At 51.5% G+C, this 22,852-nt stretch overlaps 1 protein-coding gene across 2 annotated transcripts in view; it reads left to right on the top strand.

The window, feature by feature from the left end:
- The first annotated feature begins 11,228 nt into the window (after window positions 1-11,228).
- Window positions 11,229-22,852, top strand: part of CDH23 (cadherin related 23) — a 227,241-nt gene continuing 215,617 nt past the window's right edge. For both annotated transcript variants that reach the window (XM_068950920.1, XM_068950919.1), the window contains exon 1: window positions 11,229-11,346. The gene's annotated coding sequence lies outside the window, so the exon portion shown is untranslated. The remainder of the gene's footprint in view (window positions 11,347-22,852) is intronic.

The following is a 22,852-nucleotide window of genomic DNA, read 5'->3' as shown; positions in this document are numbered from 1 at the left end:
TGCTGGTGTCTCGAGTGCGGTGATTTCTCTCGGAAACGCGCAGATCGTGGTTCCTGTTCCCGAGGCTGATGGGGCAGCAGTGCTTCTTCACCCACGTCTTATGCTCGGTTTCCGCTGTTACTGACTGCGTTTAGTGATGCTCCAGCTGATGCCCAATACATAGAGTGCTATGGGTTTGGGCTGTGTTAGCCAGACCCAAAATAGATGCTATTCTCTGAACCTCTGAATTTTCCTGTTCCAATAAAAATCGTGAAAGGGAAATGCTTATGCACTGGGTTAAGGCTCTCTTTGCTCTCTGATAGCTCACGTGAGCCAGACCTGTATGTTTTCCTCCCATTTGCATGCAGTTTTAACTTGCATTTTGCCTTCCAGTGATGCTTCCCTTCTGAAGGATCCCAATCGCGTTCTGGCCTCTGCTTCCAAAAGTTGGCCTGCAGTGCTGTCTCTTTCCAGAGATGCTTCTGGAAAGATGAAGAAGGAGGGGAGAGAGGAAAAAAAACCAAACAGACAAAGGGCAAAAAAGGCGCTCAATCACACTAACAACCCGTGTGATTGAGTGGTATGAGTGTCTGATGAGCAGCCTGGCAGCTGCAGGCAAAACTGCCCCTGCTAAATTGGAAAGCAGTGTCTGGCAGAGTGAAGGACGCAAAGGAATCCAAAATTTCTGCTTATTAGACCGGGCCACGGCTTAGATGAAACGGGGTTATAAACTTGGAGAAATCACTGACAAGGGCCGGGCGGAAGAGCTCCACGAGAACTGCTCTGAAAGCCCAGTCATTATAATTTAATATCTCCACATGACCTGGAGGTAGGCATGGAGCACGTACTTACTGGATTTGCAGGGAAGCAGGCAAAGAGGAATTTCTCCTTTGTCTTTGATGGATATTCATCTCAGGAAGTTAGAGAAATGAGGGGAAAAATCAGTACAGGTTCAAATTGGGCAAGAGCATCAGGTCCAGGCATGAAACAGGAGACCGCTGATGAGAGCGCAGCCTTACAGGAGAGCCGTGGTGACAGTCAGCCTGACCGGGAGCGCGCCTGTGATCCTGCTGCAAAAAGGGACGGGGGCTTTATAGGGTATCGCATATAACAGCAGGGAGGTAATTACTCCTGTGCACCGCCTGGGTAAAGGTGCATCTGATGCTCTGTGCAGCCCATATCAAAGAGCTCGAACTGAAGAAAACGCAGAATGACAGCAGAAAGGCTGCAAAACACCGGCTGCAAGGAAAGCTGGGCTTCCAGGGCAAGGCGAAAATCTCCCAAGGGTGTTTATGCAGCTGCTCTTGCTGAGCCTAGTCCAGGTGTGGAGGCAGGAAAACCTGCTGGGGCAAAAGAGGTTTTTAATAAAGAGCGAGAGACCTCAGGTTGGTGGCACAAACCAAAAGCCGTTCCCTTTAGAAGGGGGAACCGCTGTTTCTCCGACGGGGCTGGAGAGACAGAGTTCCCATTTGGAAGGACTAAGGCAGAAAAGTGGCCGTGGGGGTTAGTCGGCCGGCCGGCGGCTTCGCTGGTCTACGGGCCTGGTGTGCACAGGGCACCTCAAAACCTTCCCACTGCCTCATCATCGGTCCTCAGGTGCCCACCTGCAAAAGGAGGGCCACGGTTGTTGCCTGTCTCCCGGGATGGATGTATCGCACGGTGCTGCGATGGTTGCAGACAGAATGAAGGTTGTGTGATCTGCTTGAGTGGAAGCGCAGCCACCGTTTATTTCTTGATGTTTTTTTAACCAGAAGGTTTAATTGTTTTCGTACTTGCAGACCATCTCTTCCTACGTATACTGTAGATTTAATACAAAATCCAGCCATCAGTCCCAATTTCAAATTAAAGAGTGATGTGTTCTCCTCGCTGTGCGTCAACGCCAAGATGGGACAGCAAGCAGAAACGCTGCAGGGGCAAAACCTACTTCATGGTATTTAGCTAGGAGAAAGCACTTCTCCCTTCATAGTCTCCAAGCACTTCAGGAGAAGAGTCGCTCTCCCGGTGTTTGTTTTGAAGCTGGGAGGTGGAGATTTAGTGGAAGATGTGGGATGCATGCAGATACTGGCAAGGCTGGGAGCAGAGTGGACCGGTGGGTGGTCCTTGCCTTTCCAGAAAGGCAGCATCAGATTTTGTCTCTCTGATGAACGCCATCTCAGCTGCTTAAGAAAGACTAGCAGAGTTGTGAGCGCTTTCCCTGTCTTTTGCTGCTGATTGACTCGGGATGGAGAGGTGCAAACTTTGCCGCAGTTTTGGCAACGAGCCTGGCTGCAAATCTTCCTGACTTCCCACGTATTGACTTTTCCTCCCATCAGATGCTCTTTTCACCACTTTGACCATCTCTGTCCAAAGTCAGGTGACGCTAGCCTGGTTTTGTCGCCTCCTCGCCAGCGTTGGTGCGGATTCCTGGTTAGGGTCCAGCTCGTGCTGCTGTGCATGCCCATGGTTTGGGGTGAGGAGCAGAGGAAAATCGGTCATTATCTGGTTGATGGAGGAAGAGATGGGTGCGCCCGCTGCAGGGCTTTGATTCCTTTCACCAGTGGACATAAAATTAGCAACTCCGCCTCTTGCAAAATTCATGAGGACGAAGCCATGAAGTGAAACTAAATCAAAGAGGCGCGTGAATCTCTGTGATCCACCAAATGAAAGCACCACTGTTCTCACAGCGCTGGGGCCAGTGTGACCAGGCAAAGCAACCCGGTGCAGGGCAGGACCTGAAGCTGCTCCAGCTCTCTGCTGCAGCTTGGTCGCCCAGAGTAGATGGGATGCTGCAAATGCCCAGCGCTGCCATCTCCAATAGCCTTTGGGTGCGAGTCCAACTGGCCAGGTAAAGCTGAAACCTGTGAACTGGAAAAGCCAAAAAGGAAAGGCCGGAGGGTGCAGGGAGGGTGAGGAGGGGGATGAAAGGGCAGAAAGCAGAGGAAATACAGCTGTGCCGCTGCTGCGCCTAACAAGAATAACCAAGCCTGGGCCCGGCCTTTTTTTTTTTTCATTCTTTTCTCTTTCTCAGCTTAGCAATGCCAGCTTCTCCTCCCCGCTTCCAGAGCTGGAGCCTCTCAGCGTAAAAATTAGGGGCTTCAAAGCAAACAGATGTGCTCTGAAAGGAAACTTTTGCTGTGATGCTCCTCATAAGCTGCTCTTTCCCTCTGCTCTCCAAGGCCTCGTGTACTTCGTTCCCACTGCTCCTAGGGTCCTCCTGGACAGAAGTGCTGCCCCCTGCCTCCTCTCAATCTGTCATACTAGCCACCATCATCATTAGCTTAGATTTTTGGGGGAAAAAAAAGAGAGAGAGACCTTTGTGCTCGGGCATAGCACTACTGATGCTTGAAACAACCTCACTGGTCTTGCTCAGCATTTTCTTTGCGGTGCTACGTGCCCCATAGGCGCGTGGACCCTTGTCACCAAGACAGGCTCTGATGCCTCGTGACCGCTCCATCGCACGTGTTTTGGGGCAGGACTCAGCCTTTTAGCCTTTGGCCAGGACGTAACGCGGGTCAGAGTCGCTGGAAGGGTACAGGCAGGCATCCGCGGTGGAACGTCACTGAATCGCCCCGCTCCGGGGCTGCGAGGACGGCAGCGCGTCTGGGTGCCGGCAGGGCGAAGCGCCCAAGGGTGCGTCCTCCCGCCTTTGACGGGTGCCGAATCGGGCGCTTCGGGGTGGCTACGTTCCCTAGCAGGCGAGCTGAAGTGCTCCCGGACCTGCAGAGGTGAGCTCTTCCCCTGCGCCGCTCCCCCCATCCTGGGGGGGGGGAAAAAAAAACCCACGCCGCTTTGAAACAGCACCAGCCAGCTGCAGGCTTGCCCGGCTGCTGTTCTCCTTTTACATGTTTTTATGGAGCAATTTGTACTATATTTACACGACAGTGATAAATAGTTTTTAAAATGGAACCGAAGAAAATGCGGTTGAATGAATTGTCACAAAAAAGCCCTGTTTGCATTCCAGCGGGGGGGGGGGAAAAACAAGAGGATAAAAATCACCATCCTAGGGACGTTCCGTTCGTCAGATTTGGGTATTTTTTTTCCCCTTGATTTGTGTGTAATGCGAGAAGAAGAAGTCGCAGATGCATGCTGAATTCTGCAGGGAACATATGCATGCATTTAAATCATTTACAGCATTTACTGGTGCAATTGTAACGCACGTTATTTTTTTGCATTTGTAATTAGGCTCTCAACAGATGGTGAAGGGCTGTAGCTCCCGACGAGGCAGGCTTGTGCTCTGTTGGACTGCAGCAGGAGAGCAAACTGAGCAAAGAAAGTTTTCCTCCTAATTTATCACCCCATCGTGGGAGGGTTGAGGATCTGGGGCTGGCTAAGGATGAATTGCGGCGTGCGTCTGTCAGGCTAGGCAAAGCGGAGCTAGCTTGCGGCTCCGCTGCCTGTGCCATCAGCGCTTTTGGATGAGCGCGGTTCCCATCCGCCTCCCCCCACCTCCACCAGCCCAGCTTGGGTTCCAGGTTTTGTAAGTACGAGCGATGCCCAGGAGCTGCAGCCTGCCTTGTTCAGCGCTGCGCAGCTTCTGGTACTCAGCGGCGCTAGATGCCACGTCTGCTTTGACGAATGCTTTTAATATGAAGCAGACGACTTTGGTTTGAAAAGGGGCTTTGGAACGGGAGCAGGCTCGAGGCTCGCGCTTGCGCGGGAGGAGCGAGCGCGTGCGTCTGGCGTCAGCTCTGCTCCTTGGCGTCACCTCGTCTCCTCCGGCTTTCCTAGCCCTCGGCTTGGCGAGGTCGGGTAAAGCTCTGCCAAGCCTCGAGCTGGGGGCAACTTGGTGGTGGTGGTGGGGGGGGGGGGGCTTCAATCACAACGTGCAGCTACTGCTAAAGAGAAAAAAAAAAGCCAGATCAAAGAATTTCGCTTCCAACTAGCCAACCTCGTTCAGGGGGGACACGTTGCCCGGCAGGTTGACCTGTTGCATCATTGTCCCTGGGAACCGATTCCTGTTTTAAATGAATCACCCTGGGGACAGACTAGCGTGATTTTTGTCCTCAAGTGGCAGCAAGGGTCCTTCGCAGCCCAAGCACGAGCACCTCTGAGCCGAGCCCTTGCTCCCTTGCGTGCGCTCTCATTTCAGCAGGGCAGGACGCCCCTCTCGGTATCCTGTAGTCACGCACAGGAGAACTACGAGGTTGTATTTGCACTTCCTTCCCTTGTGTCTTATTTTCCTGGCTTACCTCCTTAAATTATAGGCATGTGAACCCCGCCAAAGCAGGATTAAATGAGAGGTGACCAGAAAGACCAGAGCAAAACAGAAGAGGAGCGTAATGCAGGCCTGAGCTCCTCAGAGAAACACACGGCCCTTGGACGCGGGGTGCAAGGGGTAGGTGCCTCTCCAGGGCGGCCCCAAGGCTCCTGCGCGACCGTGACTAAATTGCGTTGCGTCCCCTTTGCCTGTTCCCTGCCAGCTGTAGGCATGATGAGCTCCCGGCTCCGGCCAAGCCCAGCAAACAGCTGCAGCAAGCCGGTGCTGAGCGGGAAGAGCTGGAGGCGAAGAACAGGGGAGAAGAACCCGTCGCCGGCTCGCCCGCAATCTCAGCGCTGGACTTGGCGCGGCTCCTCCAGGCTCCCAGCTAGCGCCAGCCTGGGGCGACCAAGCTCCTGGAGAGGCAAGGAGCGCATGCCGCGAGGGTAAATCCAGCTCGGCCCGGGAAGGTGCAAAACCAGAGGGCTGTCGTACGGACACTATGCCTGTAGATGGCACCTTTTACTGCGCCTGCGGTGAGGATGGAAAGAAAAGCTGAGGAGTAAACTAGCTCTTAAGGTAGGGCTAAAAGCGAAGAGAAAGCCGCTGTTAGTGCAAAAGAAGGGACTGAGGGGTAGTCACCTTCAGGGAAATAAAGCGCATGGCTTCCAAGTCTGCCACCCTCTCTCCAAAACCACTCTTGCTTTAGATTGCCGGTCGCAATCGTCACTGAACAGTTGCCGCTCTGTGATTTTTACTAACGTCCCCCATCAATAGGAAATTATGTCAAAGGTTGTTTCAAAGGCTAGTGAGAAACGGCCCTAGCTGGTCGGATAGTTGGTATAAAGCTTTGCTTTTCCTTGGTTTCCCTCGTCAGCCGCAGGTGCTGTGGGCACAACCAGGTCAGCCAGCTGCTGCCGGGTGCTCTCCGGGTCCGCGTCTGGCTGATCGAGCGCCTTGGTCTCCGGGGCACCGGGCTGCAGCCGGGTCCGCCGGGGGAAGCGTTTCAACGCCACGGTCAGGTCCGTTTAGGGTGTCCCGGAAGAGTTTTTGGAGGTCACAGCTCGATGAGATCCGGTTGCGTGTTGTCACCGCGCTGCAGCGAAGGAGAGCTGCTTCCCGCGAGCCCGGCCGCTCGCTCCGGGGGTAGCGCAGCTGGTCCCAGCTGTAAACGTGAGCAGCCGAGCACGGGTCGCCAAGGACATGGCAAACGGGCACGTGTTGGAAAGGCAGCCCAGCCTGGAAGAGCTCTGCGCCCAGCTCCTGCTCTTTCCGTCATCTTTAAACACAATTGCTTTACCCTAAATATAGACTATTGCCTTTTAAATGCGCAAACCGAAGTTCTGTATTTCTAGAAGACAAAAAGGAGTCAGCTGTTCTTTCAGCGCTCTTCCTCTGCAGAGGCAGGAAACATGGACTACCCTTAACTTTGCTCAGATGCCTCTCCAGCCTCCTTCACTCGTAAATTCCTAAACAAACAGCATGCTCCTAATATTAGCCTTAAAATTCTGTGTGAAACGGACCTAGAAATTAATTTCACCCTGGAAAAAATGGATCACTGTCAACCGCGAAGCGCAGCGGCGTTGCAAAGGTGGTCAAAAAAAAAAAAAAAAAAAGAAAAGCGAGGTCTGTACAAATTAATTCTGCAAATTTTCTGAATTTTAGTGTTCGGCAAATGGGAAATGTCTGGCAGGTGAAGGCAAGGCAGCCGGAAACCCATCACGGCTATGTTTAACTCATCTGCCCAAGAAAGTCCTTAACCGCTGGCTGCCGCAGGGTGCAGTGGCGCAGCCAGGGCAGGAGGCCTTCTCCTCCTCCTCCTCCTCCTCCTCCTCCTCCTCCTCCTCTTCTTGGATCTAGCGGTATAAACTGACCCGCTGTAGAAACAAGAAGCAGTCCTTGGTTTGATAGTGTTAGACAGCTAGGCTCTCTCGAAAGCCAGGATTATTTTGACAGCAAGTGCTGGGATTTCCTCTAGCAAAAGGTGAAGTGGTAGAATCAGTCCTGTTTATTCCCCCCCTACCCTTAAATTTTATTCCAGGCCTCCAGGCAAGCACATTTTCTCCCTGAAAAATCTTACTCGTGCTGCAGCTGCTGGCTGTGCTGTGGGCACGACGGACACGTCTACGTGGCTGCGGGGTGCTGGAAAACCACAGGCGGTGGAGGATGCTGTCCCGCAGGGGCTCGCAGCAAATGAAACCGGGGGACACGGGTCACGTCTTCCTGAGCAAAACATCCTACCGCCCTTTTGCAAAGTTTTTATCCACCGAACAAGGATGTCAGCCCGGGGAAGCCCAGAGAAGGATGTGCTCCAGAATTGTGGTTGGGAGACTCCCGGGGAAAAAGAGGTGCAAAGAAACAGCGGACGGTGCGGAGTCACGTGTGTTGGTTTTCAGACAGGTGAAAGTGAGCGCTCCGGTCCACGGCAAACACAGAGACAAGACGGTCCCCAGTTGGGTGGGATTCTGCATGTGCCTGCGTTTTAACTGCTTTCTGGGCGACATTTCATCTGCCTAAAGATTTAAAGACAGAGTTGAGCAACTGAGGTGGCGGGAAGGGGAATGATATGAAGTGGGGATAGTGAGATAGAAAAATGTTATACGGTTAGACAGAAAATGAGAGGGGGAGAAGCCCTGCAGTACAATTTCAAGGTTGAGTGAGTGATGCCGGGAGGCTGGGAAGGCTCTGGCTAGCTGCTCCGCTCTCCCCGGCAGGGCGGAGAGGAGATGTCACGGGACCTAGTTCAGAAAAAGGTTTCCCGGTAATGAGCCCGTGGAGAAAGGTAGGAATAGCAGGAAGGTTATCTCACTCCTCCTGCTCACTGCTGCACTCTCTGCCTTGTAGGACAGTCACTAGTTGTCATGGCCACTGATTTGAATGACAAGTGAGAGCATCCCGCTATTTGGCTATTTGCAACATGTCCCTTCATTTTAGCCCCCTTCTGTTTCCCTGCTGGTGATTGAGCTTTTAAAACACAACTGCAATGGCCTATTCCCTACCCTGTGGGCTGTGCCTTAGATCAACATTGCCTCCTCCAAACAGGAGCTTGGCAACATCAGCACAGTAAGTTGGTCTGATTGCCAAAATGTCTCTCCTCCATCCCATTTTCCACCTAAACTTCCAGGGTTTCCTGCACACAGCTATTGCTGTTACTGCCCAAGCTCCTGCGGTGCGTGGAGCTGGGTTAATCTGGAGCGCTGGACTTGCACCAGAGCCTTTTCTGGGGAAGCTAAGGAGGCAGGGATCATCTCTTAATGCAGTCAGGGGTGGGTCATCTGCTAGGGCCAACTCACTCAGCTCCTTCCCTTCTCACACCTACCCTGTGACTGCAGTGATTTTAAATCCTGGTCTCCTAAATAAATGAGGATGTTCACGGTGAATATTCGTGCCCCCAGAACAACTTCTGGACTTGCTGGCTGATTTAAACCAAGCCTGACAGAGAGATGTAGGACACAAGGTATTGAATGCCTGTGATTTCTGTGGACCTCAGCAGAGAAATCCCACTCGTGAAGCGATAGGCTGCAGCACAGGCTTAGCCTGATATTGGACAGCAGAGAAGCCAAGTCTGAGAGGCAGGCTGGGAGAAACACGGCTTCTGTAACCACATAACTCATGGAGCTCCTTGGTTTGGGACAGCCTCGCTGTTTGACTACCTTGCATGCTGAGAGCTGCAGTGCACAGCCAAGGAACACGAGCTGCAGGAACAGGGCAATGACTAAGTATAAGGAAGTTGCACCTTTATTTAAATAGAAGCACTGACCTGAATTTCTCATGAGAGTTATTAAGTGAGACATCATTTTTGCAAAGCCAGAGGAGCTACAAACAACCAGTCCTGAAATGTGTCTTCAGGTAGCTTAGCATACAGTTTTGCTTCATTTTCCCCCCTTCTTGTTGTTTCCCCCTCTCATTAGTTTCTTGATTTTTGAACAAACGGTGTCTGCATTGCTCAAGGTGTAAGTTAGGAAGAGTCATTGCTGAAGAGAGAGGCTCTTCTGCTTGCTGGATATTGGAAAGGCAACGCTGTCTCTGCACTCAGTCTCTCACTGAGTAACCACGCTGCTACCTTAGCATCTCTCTTATGTGCCTGGAGTGAGGTAAATGTGGGCCTTGCTCTGCCTGCCGCTTACCGCAGCAACAAGGGAGCTAGAGGAGGTGGCTCGTGTCATCCTGAAGCCAAAAACGCAAGGGGGGACAGCACTGCGTTCCTCGTTTTGGCTCTTGTTTCTCCCTACCCTGAGCTCCGCAGAGCGGGGCTGCAATGAGAGGTGGCTCATTGCCTTTGGCTGTTCTTGCAGGACTTCTCCCCCCCGCCAAGGTGGCTGCAGGTGTAACAGGGCTGGTCCACGCCGTGGCTAGCTCACGCATCAGCAGCCCTGAGGTGCAAGGCTGCACGTCAGCGTGCCAGAGGCATTGCCACTGGTCACGATGCCCAAGCTGTGAGGAACCTGCCAGGCCAACGGGCACCTCGTAGCAGAGCCACAGGTTAACCTGAGGCTGCTAGAAATGCTGCCTGGTGCAATCTGCACCAGGAAAGGTGGGGGAAGCTCAGCACAGCTGCATGGCACCAGGGAAGAGGCTTCCCAGAGACAGGGAGTCCTACATCTCTCCCCTTCTTGTAGGGATGAGGTGGAGGGCCCAGCCAGCCCCCTCTCAGCCGGAGCAGACCCTTATCCAATTCAGATCAATCAGTGCTACCAGCTGTGGTAATTGGTTAATTAGCAGAAGCTGCTCAAGTGAGGCAAGGCTTAATTATCACCTCCTGCCCCTGCAGGCCAGGAGAGATCTTTGTGCAGTGCTGCTCCAGGAGGAGGGCAGCAAAGGTGAGTGTGGGATGGCTCCTGGCCTCTCCAGGGTGGGCTCCAGCAGTTGCTTTGGCAATGCAGCCTGTGTTTGTTTAGTCTCTATTTAAGAGATGCTCTTAGTGGAGGGCTTGGGGGAAGTGCTGCTGCTTGGTGAGGGAACTGGTGTTGCTCCAGGCTGGCTCTTTTGACTCTCTTGCTTCTGAGAAAGCAAGAAATGGGGTTAAAAGGACTGGATTTAGTTGCCTTCCCTAAAGCAGCTTGTAGGGGAGCTGGGCTGGAGTGTGGAGATGGGAGGTAGCAATTTGTTGCTGGTGGAGCAGCAGTGATGTACTACTGGGCTCAGAAAAGCAGGGATGTTGCTTGAGATGGAGGTGCTCTGGCAGAGTTATGTGTAGGGGTGACTGACTGCTTCTGGTCTTGCTTGAACTGAATCAGTGCTTCCCTCTGACCTGCTGTGGGTGGGGAGAGGCCTGGTCAGGAAGCAGGAGGTGTTTTAAATGGAAATGCACTGAGGTGACTAATGATCTCCCCATGGGAACCAAGGGAGGCTGGTGCAGTGCTAATTGCATGTGGGAGCACAGCCTGCTCCCGTGTCCCCATCCAGCTACTTGTTGCTCTGCTCTGAAGCTGGGGAGGCTGGTGAGCAGGCTGAGCTTTGTGGGCACACATGTCCCCGGTGGAAAGGCTTTGTGGTGTCAGAGAGCCACCAGGGCTGGAGGAGCCTTCTGTAGAAGCTGGGTGGCAAGAGCATGAAGGGTTTAGGTGGCAATGGGAGCCTGTGGCACTGCAAAAAACAGAGCTGTGCCTCTAGAAACCGAGGCTCTGGGTGCCTGAGGGAGAGGAAGGAGCAAGTGCAAAATAATTGCCGTGCGATTCTCTTGGCGTGCCCCCGAGCGCCGTGCCGATGCCAGCACACGGGCCGTATCTCTTCCACCTTCATGTATGATTTATGGCCGGCCAGCGTGCTCCCACCTGCCCGGCCTCTGCGGAGGCACCGGGTTGGAGTGAATGTGCTTGAGGGAGCACTTCAGCTCCGATTTTTTTTTTTTTGGGGGGGGGGGGAAGTAACTATTGTGTTGCAAGCAGCTCTCCTTCCTGCGCTGAGGTCTGTCCCCCCCCCTTCCCCGAGCGGCGGCGGCGGCGCTGCGCGCCCGCGGAGCGGCGACACCCGGCGCTGAAATATTCATCACCTGCGCAGCAGCCCTCGCCGGCTGCCGCCGCGCTGCTCGGGCGCCTTCCTCCACCCCCTCCTTCCTCCTCCTCCTCCTCCCCCGCCGCTCGCCGCGGCTCTCTCCAGGCTCACTTTTCCACCCGGCGCCGGGCGATGGGGCCGGGCGGTGGGGCCGGGCGCTGACGGCGGGGCCAGCGCCGAGGCAGCCGCGCCGCCAGGTAACGCCCGCGGGAAGGTGCTGGGGGGGGGTCGGGGGGAGGGGAGTAGAGGGGTTGGGGATGGGGGGGGTGCTCGGTTGGGGGGGGCGGCTGCAGCGCGCCGCGCTGCTTGCCTGTCCCAAACCTTTATTTAAAAAAAAAATTATATATATATTTATGTTTTCACATATATCTGGTTTGCTTCCAGCAAGGGGGAAGGTGGGGAGAACTTGCTTGGGGCGAGCACGCTTATCGCGTTTCTCTGTGCGGGGGGGTTGCGCGATGCGCGTTCAGACAGACCAGCTTGGAAAGCTTCAGCAGGGTGGCTTCAATGGAAGCAGGCTGGAGGTCCGGTTTTGTCCCCCTTTTGTCTAAAATAATTTTTTTTTTAAAAAAATCGGGTTCGTATCTGCTCCTCTAGCCCCGAGACAGGAAGCTCCTCTTCCCCCCCCCCCCCCCCCCAACAAGTCCTTTCTCTCCTCTTGGTTACGATACTGGGGTTGGGCTCGAAAGAAGAGGCGAGAAAAGGCTGTAAACTTTGTTGGCTGAGCCCGGGCTGAAGTTGGGAGCGGCGCGGAGCGCAGGCATGCGAGCGCACGGCGCGGCTGGAGGTGAAGCCCAGGCTGCGCTGCCGGAGCGCTCCGCTTCCATCACAGCCAAGCGCGACTCTGAATCGCTGAGAAAGAGGTGTCTGTCTTTTTTCCTTTTTTTTTTTCTTCCCTTGAATCCCCTCGAGATATATTAAATGGAAAAGGAGCTTTTCACAGGCTTGCCCCAGATCGTTTTTCCTCATTTCTTGAGACAACTCTTCGCTGTAGATTCCCCCCCCCCCCCATTAATCTTTGACAGAAAACAAATGTTTTTATTTAAATACTCTTTTTTTGGCTGACTGCATTACTGACCCCTGCACATGTCCTGCTTCATGCTGGCCAAACATCTTTGATTTTGAACTGGCTGGAGTCATTGCTAGAGCCTTTCTCTAAAGAAAATTCTCAAACTTTGAGAGCGCAGCCTGGTCCCTATTAAAAATGGCCAGCTAAATTACATTAGCTTTCCTTTTTGACATGCAGAGTTTGAGGCTCGTTTAGGATATCTGAAGTGTAGGCTTTTGGTGGCAGGGATAGCTTTTTCTCTTGTGTTGCTCTTTAGTCTGGTCTATACAGTATCAGCCTCTTTGTTCTGAGCTGCCACTAAAGATTTTTTTGGATGCTACAGCAACATAAATAACAGTCGATGCCAAACAGCAATTAGAAATATAGGTATGTGGCAGTGGCTTTGTTGCCAGCATTTAGTTAGGCAAATCTAAATCTTTGCTCTTAGTAGTAGAGACCTGCCAAAAAAGGGGAAGCCAATAACAATATTGAATGAAAAGGCAATGGTTTCTTTTTCTTTTTAAAAGAAGTGGGGGGGGTGGGGAAAGAAAGAGTTGAGGTTGCTTGTTTGACAAAATACAAGGATGGAGAGGAAGGGAATGATTTGCTGTTTGTTTTTTAGATGAATAGCTGAACTGCTTGGGGTGGATTGGGGGGGGGGGGGTGCAGACTCGGACTCCCCATTGCAGGTAGCCTGCAGGGGAAGGGGGAGTAACTCGTGTGTGGGCTGGGTCGTGTTCACGGTGCCCAACTTATCAGCCGGTATCGTTTCCCTGGGCTGCCTCACCTCTCCTTTCCACCCGTGTTATGTCGGAGTGGGAATTTGTGCTGGCACCTGGCTGTGAGGACACCAGACCCTGCTTTGTGGCAGGTCCCCTGGGCATGGCAGGTGTCGAGGGGCTCGGGGAGGGCTGCCGGAGCGCCTGTGCTCACTGCCTGATGCGGCGAGGGCTGCGTGCTGTGTCCCCAGTTCCTTACTGGAGCCCTCCCAGTCTGTTGCTGTGGCCTGGGATGTCTCGCATGGGTGTGCGAGAGTGCTGTAGGCAACAGCTGGTGGAGAATTTCTCTTGTGGGGCAGAAATATCCTGGTGGGAAATTTGGATTCTTCAAAATTGAAGGGGATATTTTGGGGGGGGGGGGGAGGGAAGAGATTAACATTGGCTTTTCTTCTCCCTTGCCCTGGAGAAGGAAGAGAAGGAAATCCCTCTGCAATAAAATTGTTCTTTTCCGCCCCACCTCCCTCCCCGGTGCAGAGCTGCTTCATGTTTCAGAATGCAAATCGTATGTCATATAGCACAAAGTCAAGATTGTGTTGTGAAAGTACAATGTTTTGTTTTAAGACCAAGTTGTAAAACACCTCGTTTTATGGGAAACTGTAAAAATTGATGTTCTACTTTTTTTTTTCCCCTTGTGTTAAGTGGGAGAGACAATGCTTGGAGGAGGTAGGAGCTGCAAAGCTCAGTTATCTGCTGTGGTTGCCCATGTGCCCCTAGGCTGGACATGAGAAGGGCACTGGGCAGGTGCTCAAAGAGGCTCTCTGTCCCCCTTGGGGACTTTGCTGGAAAATAGCAGGGAGGTTGCACAAGAAACCTTTTCTGTTGCCCATCCATAATGATCTCCAGACTCGCCTACAGCCTGAGGCACAGGGGCTTCTTTCCTAACCTGAAGGCGATCTCCAGAGAATAAGGGTATGGAGATTCCCCTTGGGATGAATATCCTAGAAGCAGCTGGGGAGGACATCTTAAAAGGACCTTAATGTGTTAAGTTTCTTAGTTGCTGTCAGTGTTCTGCACAGATGGTCTTGAGCACAGCTTTTTTTTAAGTTTAAAAAGCATTAGGATACAGGATTGGCTTGGTGAGGGGCTGGCCTGTTGGCTCTCATTAGGGTGTAAAGCATCCCAGCTGTTCCCAGTCCCGTTCTGCTCGGCCATGGGATGTTGTGCAATTGCTGCCTGGCTAATTTAGCTGCAGGTTTGCTCTTGGACTAAATGCTCGCTTATGCTTTTTGAGTGTAAAGAGTTCAAAGCGTGTCCCAGGACTTCTGCCTTTTTTCTGTCCTCCAGAAAGCCCCTTGGTGCAGTAAGAATTTCAATGTTACAGGAGACTGAGGTTAGTTAGTTTATGGCCCAACAGCTATGAACCCAGAGGCTCATGCTTTGTTTGATGATTGCATTGCTGTAGGATCCTACAAGGGTTGTAGGTGCTGCAGTGGGGAGTCCTGGTAATTTCCACAGGATTTGCCCAAATTTTGCAAATATCCGGGGTCTGGCCTATGTGCCAGTAAGCTTCAGGGGCTGGAATAGCATTTTTGCGTGTGCAGAATCCAAAGCTTGATGCTTTGGTAGATGTGGGCAGGAAACCTTTCCTTTTGGAGGAAGGATCCAGCATGCTCTCTCCTCCATGAGCTGCTCTCGGAGCTCCCTGTGCCCTCAAATCTCGTGGTTTTTTTAGTCCATTAATGTGCTAGTGCATGGCTCCTGGGGGCTGGGGACCAAATAGCTTTGCTGCAGCCTGTGTGTTTGAGGTAACAGCTGCTTCCCAGAGGCAGAAGATGTCCCTCTTGGAGTGTGCTGGGGGCAAAATAAATGGGGAGCAGGGGTTTTGGTGGGAATGGGGGGGGGGTGTGTTGGTGCTGGGGCTGTTGCCCCTTTGAGAAGGGCATGTGGGAAGGGACTGGACAGCCTAATGGGTCCTCAGCCATGGCTGGGGTGGTAGGAGAGCTTACATGAATAAGCCTGTCACAGGTGGTGATCTCATTAATCAAAACAGCTTCATGTCTGCTGTCACTGTGTTTCCCCTGCTTTTGGGGACTGGTGCGGCAGTAGCTGGGACTGGTGGATTCTGTTTTTCTTTCTCTTCCCTCCTCCCTGCCTTTTGTGAGTAGCCCATCTTTCATTGCTTGTGCTCTCTCCACCGCTTTTTCTTCCTCCCTAAAATTTCAACTGGCAAGTGATTAGCCACAGCGTGCCCATGGTGTTACTACATCAGGCGAAGTGTCACTTTTATTAGCTCGAACAGCTAGTGGGCCTTGAAAAGGTCTGTTGCAGCAAAGTGCCTCTCGCTGGAAGTTAAGTGAGCTTTGTGCAAAAGCAGCAAGGACACTTTGGGCTTGATTTGGACGAGGCAAGAAATGGACTGAGCGTTTTGCAGCTCGCACTGCTTAGTGTGATTTCTGCTTCTCCAAAGCACCTGTATTTCTCTCTCTCTTTAAGATCTGCCTTTTCAGCCTGCACTTGAAGCTACCAAAGGAATGAACAAATAGCCGTGTTGCTTGGTTTATTTAGCAGTGCATGCCTTCCGGAGTAGCTGGAGGTAGGGAGAAAGGGTGAGACCCTGGGTGTGCGTATACCTGAGTCTTAGGCTGAGGGGGACTTTAACTGGCATCTTGTGTCCTCTAAGGAAGATGGAGCGAAGGAACTAAAGCATCTTTTTGGGCTTTGAAATGTAGTTTGGCCACTGACTGCCAAGAGTTCCTGATGGAGCTTATGGTTTGCTCTAGAAGTTGCTGTTGAGTTTTTTTCGTATTGGTCACACCGTCACAGCTGTACTTCTATTTTTTCTTCTCTCCTTCTGTGGCAAAGAGGTGAGGCTCACCTCTGAAGTTGCAGCCTAGTGGCAGCCCACACGGAAATGCTGTGCCAGGCTGTCCCTGTCCATGTGAGCATATGGCCATCCTGGCTTGCAGCTCCCTGTTGAGCCCCTGGCTTAGCTCCTGAGCTGCAGGAGCCAGCCTGAGCCAGAGGGCTTGAGTAATAGTGATCTAGTGCATGCCTAGTAAGTGTATTTATTATTCTGTAAATGGAGTGGGCAGTATTTAGATGAAGGTGTTTTCATTCTGCTTCACAGATGTCCTGTCTTTAGGGGTTTTTTGTTTGTTTTTTAAAGCCAGAAACTGTGTGATCGCATTTGAAGAGGTATGGGCAGGAGTACCCTAGGGTTTGTAAGCATAGGCTATGCGGGTGTGTTACAAACTCGCTCAAAAACCTGATGCCCAAGCCTGGGGATGCAGGATGCTTCTACATCATTTTGATGATGGAGCTTGGAAGTTCAGTCAGGTTGCTGCCAAGTCTCCATTGGCAAGGCAAACCTCCTCTCTTCAGAGCAGGGCACGAGAAGGTGCCTGGTCTCCAACTAACCAGCGTGCTTTAGGTCTGGCCTTAAGGACCTCTACGTTTGCCCCTTGGTCCCTTGCTGTATGTTTTAATTAAGAGTCTGGAGAGAGGTTCCTGTCCTGTGAAAGCAGCCTATGTGTGCTGCTTCACTGAGGTTTATCTTCCTAATTTTTTTTAAGGAAAACATCTCCTTCTAAAGCAATAATTCCCAGCCATCCTCCCTCTGCTTCTTTTTTTCTCCCCTTTAGCTCAGCTCTGTTGCTGTTGGCAGCTCTTCCATCTTTTCATCCTGTGTTGCCGTTGCGTGCCGTGCAGCTCTGCCGCCCCTGCGTTGCTCTGCCGGGCTCTGTACGCCAGGCTCCGCACTGGGGCAGCGAGGAAGTGGTGGTGGGCTGGGTCTCATGCCTCATCCCTGCGTGCCTCCCCGGTGAGCCCTGCTGCTCCAGGGTGAGGGAGCTTTCATGATGCAGGCGGTGGCTAATCGCCATAGGCATCGTAGCAACTGGTTGTGGAGACACTGCAGAACTGTTGCTGCCCCACTCCTGGAATTGGGCATCTCCTCTTCTGTCTGCCCAAGTGGGGTGCTGCCTTCACTGCAGGAGGACATGTGGCTGTGCCTGCTGCAGCGAGGAAGGAGGTCCCCCTCTTCCTCTCCCTCCCCAAGGTGTTGAGTGTTGCATGAAGCAAGGGATGAATGTGATGCTGTATTACTGAGTGGCTTTCTGCAGGGGTTGGAGTGTGCCACGGTGGAGAGTTTGCCTGTTGTGCGCACAGAGTGGTGCGCTTTCGGGGGGGGGGATTTTTATGGTGGTTCCACCTACTTGGAAAATTCTTGTCACTTCCAACCCTGACAGAGTTTTTCCCTGAGTGGGTGAAAAAGTTGAGAAGTTTCTGCTCAAACAGTGCGTTCTTGGGCTTTTTGTTAGACATGACAGTCGTGCCATCTTGCAACTAACAGTTTCTTACTGGGACAACAAATTCCGTCTCCCAGCTCGGAACAAAATATTTCAACTCCTTTCCGTGTTTTGCAATCAGAGTAACCGGAGCAAACTGCTGGAAAATACCGTGTTGGTTAATAACGGTGCTGCTTTTTCCGCTGGAGGAAAGTTTTAAATAGCACGGATTGCTGCTAGGTGTTGCCCGCGGAGCGCCTTGGGCTTGACGTCTGCATGCTTGGCTGCCAGCTGGGGCCAAAATGCCCATTTTGCCAACCTCGGCTTTGCTTCTTGTCCTGCGTCGAAGGCGCCACGAGGCGGAAAGGGGTCGCTGGCCCTCGACGGGGCGAGGAGCGGTGGTCCCCGGACTTGCTATCCGGGAGGCGAGCCTCGAGCACTTTTCTGTGCATGCTGGAAGAGAGAGGGGAAACCAGCACTGACTCCTGCTCCAAACCCGGTGGCTATGCTTCGTGTGCTCTGTCTCCATCCCTTCCACCCCCCCTACAGCTGAAATGCATACAAATGTGCTGGCCTGTGTTTATTTAACAAGGGAATTTTTTCTTTCACCACAGGGAATAGAAGGAAAAAAGGGCAAGTTTTTTCACTGGGAACAAATCTCATTTTCAAGAGTCCTGACAAAATGAGCCATAAAATTACAATATTTCAAAGCGCTTCGTAATTCTAGCGCGGACGGCTCTTCATCATGGAATCTGAAAGCTCAGAAAATATAAAACTCATTAGATTAAAATAAACCACCTACTGTGCGGAAGAAAAGCTTATTTATCAATATCAATTTACTTCTGATTACCCTGTTCTGCAATTTGTTATTTTTAGGAATTATGATTTGTGTATTGCTCATGCCAATGTGTGGTGGTAGTGGGGGGAAATGAACTTTTACTTTTTCCCCCCCGTTTTAAACCTACTTATTCTAAAGATCTAGCTAAGAGCCAACAAAAAAAGGTGAATTTCTAGCACCCCTTCTGGTTCGGGGAGCAGGATGGAAGAAAAGCTGAGTTGTGTGTGTTGTGGATGGTGACTGAGGAACAGAAGAAGATAACTTTGGGGATTGGTGGGGAGAGGACTGGCTGGGGCTGAGTGCCTTGGGACCCGTGTGCCCTCAGGGTGGAGGGGTGAGGGGTGGAGGTGAATGCCACGTGCGTGGTGGGGTCTCAGCTAGTTTCTTGAGGACTTTGTGTCTGCTCAGACGAAGGTGTTGCACCTCCCGAGGTGCTTGGTGGCATCTCCAGCTGCTGGACTCCCTCCTGTAAAAGCAGGTTGTGGGGATGGTCATGGGGCAGAGCTGTTGCTTCCTCTGCTTCTGGAGGAGAGGCTTTTTGGGAAGGGCTGAGAAGGCAGGTACTTTTTTTTTGTGTTTTTTCCTTCTTTTCATTGCAAGTGGTGCCTTGCATGAAAGCCATTTGGGAGACGCTTTGATTTACGCTTTCATTTCTTCTTTATGCTCCTGGAACAGTGTGGAGCAAACAGAGACTGACACTATAAATTTGAGGCACAAATATTGTGGTGATGTTTGGGGGGGTGAGGAGACCGGGGGAAAGGGGCTGGGGGTTCAGGATGGTTAAAAATGCTGGTAGCAGCTCAAATGTGAGCAGCAGGGCACAGAAGCTGCTGCTGTTCTGGTGGAGGCAATTAAGGGTGTGTTGTATGTCTGCTAACTGCTCTCATACAAGTGCCCCAACAGGGCATTTAAAAATAACCAATGCTGGTGCACAGCCCATAAGCTGATGCTCAAGTACCCTGAGCCTGATACGCAGCCCGGCTCGGCAGAAGCAGCCGCGTCTCTGCGGGTACCCATAGTTCTTATAGGTGAGATGCTGGGGGATGCTCCGGGTCTCGTTGCCAACTTCCCTGGGATGAATTTGCGCTGGGTGTGCAGCAAGCTGGAGCATGTGCCTGCTGAACTCCCTTTGCAGTAGCGCCTGTTCTTTTTCACCAAGCAGGTGGGGTCCTTTTAAAAGATGCACTGCTATTACTTGTACAGTGACTGCTTTCTGCACGGATCTGTCTCTGAGCCTTTGAAACCAAGGGAGATGCAATCCTTAATAGTCCGTAGAGTCTGAGAGGCTGAAAGATGCCTCCTGAAGGTTGACCCCTACCACCCCAGGTGCTCAGTCTGCCTGTGGCTGGGCATGCGGAGAAGCTGTGGCTCTGCCTCAAGCCCTTAATTCCCTTGCAGACTGTTGCTTTAACTGTACAGGAGCCTCCAATTCACGTCCGTCCCTGTTTAATGGGGTTCTGCTGGCTGCTTCCTGGGCCTCGGGGACCTGTTGCCAGTGGACGGGCGAGTCTCTGGCTTAATGTTAGTGCTTTTGCAGCCAGGAGACACCAGTTAAGTTCCCAGAGATGACTTGCCCAGAGACATTATTATGCTGGATGCTGCACTGAAAACCTTCTTTGAAGAGCCTCTTTCAGGCGTAAGGTACAGCTTAATATGCTCTTAGTCACAATTTTAAAGTTCTCTCCTGAGATTCCTCAATCCTGTTCTGAAATCTGTGGTATTGAGTGAACCATCTCTGAGAACCAGTGAAGAGCTGCAATATTAATGAAGACAGACAAAATCAAAATGACATTTCAGGCAATTACTTACATAATGAAGTGACTGACTTGGCATATACAATATTTAGATTTATCACGACGCTCAAAAGGGATGCTGTCAACTGGTTTTATTTCTACATTGCGCAAATTGTTTTTCCACTGCCCTGTTGCTTTTTAAACATGGTCTGTGAGCCTGGAAAATAATGTTTCCGCTCACTTGGGCTTAGAGTGGAGCTATTTTAAAAGAAAGCTACTGTTTTCCTTGATGGCCGCCTTGCACAGCAGAAGGCGGAGGGAACGCAGGGCTCTAGTGCCTTAGTCTGCCGCGTCCTTGCCGATGGCAGCAGAAAGTGCTTGGCCCTGCCCGGGGCTTCGATGCAGGCTGGCCGCTGAGGGACGCGGGGGCTGGAAGAAGGGGCTTGGGGATGTCCAAGATTGCTCCTCTCTGAGGAGGAAGGGAGGAGACGGAGAAGTTTTGATTTCTGTGGGCAGGGTTTGTGTTTGGGCTGCTTCTTTGTTAGGTGACTCTATCTTGCTTTGCTTGGCTGAGTCTGAAGGACTGAAGAACCTGATAGGAAGCGAAGATCACAGAATCACAGAATCACAGAATCGTTTAGGTTGGAAGGGACCTCTGGAGATCATCTAGTCCAACCTCCCTGCTCAAGCAGGGTCACCTAGAGCATATTGCCCAGGATCACATCCAGACGGGTTTTGAATATCTCCAGCGAAGGAGACTCCACCACCCCTCTGGGCAACCTGTTCCAATGCTCTGTCACCCTCACAGTGAAGAAGTTTTTTCTCAGGTTCAGATGGAACTTCCTGTGGTTCAGTTTCTGCCCATTGCCTCTTGTCCTGTTGCTGGGCACCACGGAGAAGAGGCTGGCCTCATCCTCTTGACACTCCCCCTTCAGATACTTGTACACGTATACCTAGCTCCTGCAGAAGGGGCCGCCTTTTTTATTTAGAAATTGGTGTTGAGACATTCCATTAACATTTAGCACTTGGAATCCCAAAATTCATCAGGGCAGAGAAGGTGGTGGTGGAAGACTGAACTCTCCTGCTCTAAGCAGAAGATTGCAGCCTGTATCTCTCGGACCTGTGACAAGTTTTCCAAGGAAAACAGGGGCATTGGTATAGTGTGCATAGAAGTTAAACGGTGCTGATCCCAAGTATCTTCTAAGGCTTTTGATGAATTTTGTGAAGATGCACTAAAAAGACCACAGCGTTGTTCTTACCTGTGCACACCCCTCTTCTTCCTAGAGGAACTTTGATGGTAAAATAGCTCAAGAAATTAGAATTTAAGGCCTCTTCTGCTGTGAAGGTGACAGAGTTGTTATGAACTGTCTTCTCTGACAAATACATCAGTAAAAATAAAATACAGGTAGCTATTACTTTGAAGCTTCCTTTGAAGGGTCCGCCCATTCCTGCAGGGATAAGGCTTGCCCCCAGGAATAAGGACCTGGTGAGCCACCCCGCAGTATGCTGTACCTCCCTGGAGTAGGGTGCTTTTTAGGATGACCCTAGCAGGATACAGACCCACTGAGTCCTTAGCTGTGGTCAGAGTTGCGGTCTGTGTCTGTCTCAGTGCTGCAAAGACTCCTTTAGGTAAGTCTGGGTGTTATCTTTGCAATTGTACATTAGTGTTTGTACAGCAAGACCCTGGAAAGGGAAGGCTGAGCTGCTGCTTCTGGGAAGAGCTGAGAGCAAGCTGGTGTGTGAGGTGGTCCAGTGGCTTTTGGGGAAGCTCTCTGCCAGGTGGTAGTGGATGCTGCCCCACTGGCAGTCATGCATATCGCAGCATTTTAGTCAGGTCTGCTTTAGTAATCTGTTCTCCAAGTGAAGTGAAATGAAGCTTGCTGTGCAGATGACCACTAGCATGTGTTGCAGGCCCTCGCTTGGTCGTAAATGGAAGATGCAGCTTATCGCTTGTTTCAGCACTCTACCTCAAGTGGGAGCCGCTTATGCGTTTAGCTCTGGGAGCCCTGGGTTCATCTTTGTGTTTGCTGACCAAAAGACTGATGGTCATGAGTTTCCTGCTGTGGGTGTTGCTCAGTCCTGTCCTCCAGAAACTGGGTTAACTGCTCAACAGATGTGCTGTTAACAGCTCAGCTATGCCAAGATGTCCTCCCCTCCTCCCCCACTCACAACTTTCATAGCACCTGGAAAAATACTGAGAGCTTTGGAGATGGATCACCAAGGTGTACTATCTGCTTCAGAGAGGGATCTTTGGCTTCCCACCAGGACTTCTGCTGCACTTAGGTTTATGTTTGCCAATAACTTAGATTCTGCTCCTGCAAAGTCTAGCTAATGCAGCCGATTGCTGCAATGAGAGGAATGGGAACGTTGCACAGATGTGACAAGGGTTACACATGCATGTTGCTTGCTCTATGTAAGCTGCTTGGGCTTTTTCTGTTGGGCCTGCATGCTGTGTGATGTCTATATAATTTATGCTTACCTACTGGATGGGATGCTTAAACTATTACGTGTATGCATTTCCATGTAAAGCAGAACTTTCCTGTGGTTTTGTGGGGTTCTTGGGTTGGTTCCATAACATCCCCATATTTAATTATATGGGGGGGGGAAAAAAGACCAGTATGACCACACTAAGGCGTACCCTGTTACTTTTTTTAATTCTCCTCCTTTATCATGAGAAGTTTTGTGCCGTATTAAGTACCAAGCCTGGGAAATCCCAGAAGCCAAGTGGGATGCAGGCATGTTTGTTTGCCTGCTGATCTACTCCAAGTGTCCTTGCAATGCCTGTTTCTCGGCAGCTCTGGCATTTTTGAGAGATTTGGATGTGCATGTGAAGAGTTTTTTGGGTTCTCCTTTGTACTCTGAAGTCCCAATGTGTCTTCAGTGATTCCAGGTCAAGCCTCGCATGCAGCTCTGCCAAAACATCCTAAATTCTGATGCTGATCACTCAGTGCTGTGTCACTCCCGGGTTCCCAAGCTGGGCTGTTGCAAAATAGCTCTTCCTTACCCTCAATGCTTTGCTCAAGCAGCTCATCTCAGCTGCAAACTGCAGGGCTGCAGCAGCTCTGGAGCTGCTGAGAGT

Source organism: Struthio camelus, chromosome 7 (genome assembly GCF_040807025.1).
Source record: "Struthio camelus isolate bStrCam1 chromosome 7, bStrCam1.hap1, whole genome shotgun sequence".
Classification (NCBI taxonomy): Eukaryota; Metazoa; Chordata; class Aves; order Struthioniformes; family Struthionidae; genus Struthio; species Struthio camelus.
Note: the sequence above shows the minus strand (reverse complement) of the source record. Positions and strands in the feature narration are given on the sequence as shown.